The sequence below is a fragment of the Mus musculus genome, chromosome 5, assembly GCF_000001635.26.
Source record: "Mus musculus strain C57BL/6J chromosome 5, GRCm38.p6 C57BL/6J".
Classification (NCBI taxonomy): domain Eukaryota; kingdom Metazoa; phylum Chordata; class Mammalia; order Rodentia; family Muridae; genus Mus; species Mus musculus.
This window is the reverse complement of record NC_000071.6, coordinates 14,864,045-14,870,044: the sequence shown is the minus strand read 5'-3', so window position 1 is coordinate 14,870,044 and position 6,000 is coordinate 14,864,045.

The following is a 6,000-nucleotide window of genomic DNA, read 5'->3' as shown; positions in this document are numbered from 1 at the left end:
GACCTTTCTCAAAAACTCTAAATAGATTTACTATTTCGATATTTACATGTAGGATGTCAACACAGTTTCAGGGATCCTTAGAAATCCATGTTTACTGCTGCACTATTCACAATAGACATGGCATTTAACCAGCGTAGATGTCCACCAACAGATGAATGGATATACACACACACAAAATTCATTCAGCTGTCACCAAGAATGAAACCATGATATTTCCAAGAAAGTTTCTGAAATAGTTAGTTTAGTTATCAGTTTGATAGTTTCTTTATTGGAGATGAAATGTGACTAGCTTCCTCAGATTTCTGATGCCTTGAATTCTCTTTGATGAATAATTTTTAAAATTGGGTTTTGGTTAGTATATAAATGAGTTTTATTGTGAAATTTTCATGTGTATTCTAAATTTTGCCCTTATTCCTTTCACCTGCTGAACTTTTTTTTTCATGTATATCATGTGTCTTATTTGAGCTAAGTGTAAATGCTGATGCTATAGAAGAGAAAGAAAAAGGCTCAGGTACCTGACTGCTCTGAAATATCAATAAGAAGACAGAGCTTTAAGAAAGGTCCCAGAAACCCAGAACTCAGCAAGACCCTCATAATGAATTGGTGTCAGCTCCTGGAATAAAATGGGTGAGTCACTAGAAGACTCCTCAGACCTGGTTCAACCAGTATTATTGCTACAGCTCACCAGTGGGGCTTTAGAAAAATGGTATGCAGAAATGACATTTGGAAATTAACATTTAAAATGCAGATCAGAATATATGCATTTATGCAGTATCTACTCATGGGTTTTTCTGAGGACTGTGCTGTATTAACTATTTATTAACTATTTATTAAATATTTATTCAAATCACCTATATATATTTCAGAGATTATCATGTTATTAGTAATACATCAATGATATATGCTGATGTGGGAAGCAAAACATTCAACTAGCTAGTAGTTTCTTGTACTTTTAAACATATAGTTCAGAAAATTAATTTCAGCCAAGTTTTCAGGGGCCTATTGGTTATATGTACTTGAGATATTTACTGAAAACTAAGATATATAGATACATTTTCCATGCCTTGCTTCAGGGAAGGAAGGACAATTCCTGGTAGATCTATTGAGATTCTTGTTGAAAGTACAGACAATGGCTGGGCTTCAGATCCAATCTATAGAATGGTGCCTGCTCTGCCTGAGGTCCAGGGTAGAAAAGGGAAGTGTGGGGTGGGGGTGAGGGGGGTTCTGCAAAGGTGGAGATAGTTCTGTTGTTCGGCTCCTCAACCTGTCAGGCTCCATGTAGTAAATGTCAGAAGGCCGAGTGGGGAACTAAAGACTGAGAAACAAGACATGTTGCAAGGACATGGGCTGGGCACTGGGTGGGAAAGTGTTAATTATATGCAGAGGCCTATTGTGTTTTATAATATGCTGGCAGCAGTGGTCCAACAGAAGGGAGGTGGAGAAGGAGGTGGGAAGAGGGAAGGAGGGAGGGAGGGAGGGAGGGAGGGAGGGAGGGACGGAGGGAGAGAGAGAGAGAGAGAGAGAGAGAGAGAGAGAGAGAGAGAGAGAGAGAGAGAATGAATTTTTTTTTGTTCAAGGCATGCTCCTACCTGGCTGTTGGTAGGTAACTGTTGGGTGTAGCCTAGAGGAAATGCTAACACTATCAGGAAACAGTCACTAGGGAGCAGCCATTAAACAGTGATGGAGACAGAATAATGTGGTCAGATGACATTAGCCACCCCTGTCATTGACATTCCAATACTGCCATGAGAGACATGAATGTAGAGCCCCTGCCATATTTCTGATATTATTTAATCACCAGCAAAGACTAGATTATGCTTCTGCATATTGGTCCACCTTTGACTTTGAAATGAAACCAGCTCATATTTAAATATAGCATTCTCAAACTTTACAAGTTTTTTACATCTACCTCTTCACCTCATATTTTGGCTTTTAAAAAACAGAGTGCATCAGGAAGAATAGGTTAGTAAATGTACCACTTGGTTTGTGTTAGCTTACAGACAATTCTGCTGGCCTGCCCTTGGGGAACCTAGCAGCTGCTTTAACCATCATGACATGCCACCACCACCAGATACCAGGTGTGCAGAGATAAAGGGGTACCCAGCTGCCATAGACTTACCCCTTCTGGGTCTCCTATCTGCATGGAACAGGTTCTGGTTGTAGGTGGGCAAAGGAGTCGGTGAAAGTGGAATGACAAACAGACTCAACACAAGGGGGTGTGGATTTGAATGTAATTTGTCAAATCGAGTATCAAACTTTTTATACAGAAGAAAATAGGGAAGTTAGGTGACACACTGGCAAGGTACAATGAGGTTACAGGATTCTTACATAAAACAGAGGAATGCAAACATGGAAGGACTGGCAGAAATCAGCTGGGATAAAATTCAATGTTAACAACTGGGATTCAACAGCAGCCAGTACCCCCAGAGCTTTTATCTCTAGCTGCATATGTAGCAGAAGATGGTCTAGTCAGCCACCACTGGGAAGAGAGGCCCCTTGGTATTACAAACTTTATATGCCCCAGCACAGGGGAATGCCAGGGCCAAGAAGCAGGTGTGGGTGGGTAGGGGAGCAGGGCGGGGGGGAGGATATAGGGAACTTCCGGGATAGCATTTGAAATGTATATAAAGAAAATACTAATAAAAAAAAAAGAGAAAGGATTGCAACAACAACAACAACAAAAAACAAAAAACAAAACAAAACAAAAGCAGACCCAAGTCAGGTCAGCTTAATCTTAGAAGCCAGGGGCAAGGGCTTCGTGCCCTTGCCATAGTTCCTATTCTAGTCTATTGTATAGTCCACCTTCCCCCTAGGCCATTGTAAATTCTTGTGTATGGGTGTAACTCAGCTATCTATAGTTCTAAGTATCTACTCTGGTTCCTCCTTAGATCACAAACTTCCTTCTTCCTAGATAATTGTAAATTCCTGTGTAGGGCAGTGACTTAGCTATCCATGCCCAGGGTCGGCTAAAGGACTGACTAGGATGGTGAAGAATCTAACTTAACTATATGTCAAATAGAGGCCCTTATAATAAAGCAATATTAAGGGAAAGCACACCAATCCATTTACAAACTAAAGCAAGGACATTGGAGCATTCATTATACAGGATGCCACGGTTCCAGGAGACTAAGTTTCCGTGAACTTTTCACCTCGGGACAGTACCCAGGTTTTTGGGGCCTGTCGCGCTTGTCACTACTGGAATGGATGTAGCACCCAGCCAACTCAGTTCTTTCTCTCTCTCTCTCTCTCTGCCTGCATGTTTCCCTGTGTCTCTGTATTCCCCCTGTCTGTTCTCCACACTTGCTCTCCCTCTTTTCCTTGCCTACCCCACCCCCCCCTTCTCTGCCCTCATGCTCTGCTCCCATCTGCTTCACTACATGTTCACTAGCATGCCTTTGCCCTTTCTCTAGGTCCTCCTCTCCCCACCCCAACCCCAATAAAACTCTTTTACACCAGAGCTGTTGCATGACATAGTTTCTCTGTGGTGTACCATGGCTTAAGGCAGGCAAAGGTACCCTCTTGCTGCATTGTATTTCATTAACAAATGTTTTTTAAATATTATTATTATTATTATTATTATTATACTATTGGTATGTGTGCTGTGTGCATGTATGTGTAAAGGCTCACACATGCCACGGACTGTGTTTGTGTAGGTTAGAGAACAACGTTTCAGAATCTGTTCTCTCTGTATTTACATTGGTTCTGCAGACTGGATTCAGGCACCAACTTTGCCAATAAGCACATTTACTGGCTGAGCCATCTTGCCAGTCTCTTGGTCTATCCTTTGGTTGTCCATAGCACGTCTTTAATTTGTTCTTGTGGTGGTCGATGCTCTGAACAACTCTTGTCTTGGTTTAGTTTTGGCCTTTTGTTTGTTGTTGTTTTAAGATAAACAATAGTAATAGTGAAACGTGAAAGAGAACATCCCTAAACACTCCTAGTTCGTCCCAGTCCTTTGCTCACAGACCAGACACTGACGTCTTTTAGAATGCATTGGTTCATCTGTTCCACCCTGCTTGCTCGCTTTCCTTCATTTTTTTCTCTCTCCCTTCCTTGCTTCCTCCCCTCCTCCCTTCTTCCCTCTCTTCCTTCCTTTCCTCTACCTACCCACTCTTTCTTCACTTTCCTTCCTCTCTCACTTTCCTTTCCTACATTCCTATCATCTTCCCTCCCCTTCTCTGCTCCTTTTTTTTTCTTTTATGTTCGTCATTTAATTTCTTCAAATGAGCTGAAATATCTCAACAGTTTCCTTCTTGTTCTGAGTCTAGGCCCTCACATGAGATTTGAATACTTTCAGTGAGTTCAGTGACGCACTTTCAGGGCTATTTCTCTTTCAGGTTCTAAACTTCACACTACTTCTGGGGCATAACTTAATCAGGTTTCGTGCTCATTTTCTGTAAGTTCCGATTCCTTCAAGTACTTGGATTAGTTTTGCAATGATATTACAATTACAACATGTTAAAGTGATCTGAGAATAGTTTTTCTTCTTCAATCCATCTTCTAATTATACTGAAATATTTTATGGAATACTTTTACTATGTAAGATGTAATAATGATTTTATATTTTACTCATTGACGGAAATATTTAATGCCTTATCATTTTCTTCAGGTGGATCAAACGTTAGACACACTACCCTACAATCCCCAGGCTCATACCCCTTCAAAGCCTCAAGTTAACCAAACAACCCAGGGATGCCTTCGGACTTCTTTGAAGTGAAAATACCTGGGAAAATGGTGCCAATCGCCCAGACTCTGTGGAGAGAAGGGCAAACTTTAGGAAATGCCTTACTCTCTGTGTGAGGACAAAAACCAAATTTCACTTTCCTTACTCCAAATTGCAAAAACTATATTTTATCTTGAAAATACCAGAAATAGATTATTTCTGGGGAAGGAAAGAAGGATGTGTTTTCTTTAGCTCCTTAACTTACGCACATTAAGCCTTCTACTTCTTTACTTTACTTCTTCATCTTTCTTCCTCTCTCCTTTCCTATACATGGATCTTTAATTTGCACTGTTATATACTTGGTTATTTTTTTAAAAACATAAAACATATATTTTAAGTTATTTTATCTCAGGGAAAGACAGGGCATCCCAGGTTTATAGATGGTCCTTGCTTTTCTTTTAGGGTTAAACTGTTTTAGGCCCAAGCATTCTTAATTTCAAATAGTACTTGTCAAATACTTAATCTATGTTTTATCCAAACTAGTGTAAATGGTATAATAATGATTACCAAAACATACATGCCACCCACTGAAAACTGAAATTGATCTGACCACTTGTCACACACACACACACACACACACACACATGCGCGCGCGACACACACATACACATGGACAATTGGTCAGTTTTCTATTTGCTGATGATCAATTACTGCCATGGGTTTGTCTATCTTTTGTTTCTTGTTTTTGTTTTCAAATGCCCAGGTGCAATTTTGAGTGCACTAAAAAGAAATGAGATTTTTTTTTTATTTTCAAAAATACAAAGCATTGAGATTTTGAATAATATTTGCAAATATCTAATTTGCAGCAAATTCTATCGATAAATCAAAGAAAAATAAATGTAGCCCCTGCTGAAATGCATTGGTTATTTTACCAACATACAATTGTTCCACCAAACTAATATTTTGGCAGTTCATTTGATCATATTCTAATCCCTCATGGACGACTCTTTCCACCGCTGTAAAGCTTCCCTGAGATTTTAGCTTGGAAACTCATAACTTTTCCTGCATCTTGCTAAAAATATTCCCTCAGCTATAATACTTTATTTTATTTTAGTTTTTGCAATCTTTGGATCCCTTTATTCTGTGGCCTTTATTAAAAACACAAAATGGCCAGATCTTTTTTCACTACAGCTTAAATATCAAAAAGATTTATTAGTAATTTACAGTTAGCAACAAACATGTACAGAGAGTCATTCAGCTGTCACTCTAATTCTCTCAGCTCAATGGGTAAATTCTGACCACTGTCTCAGCTGAGCTTGCCGCATGGGCTCTTGATG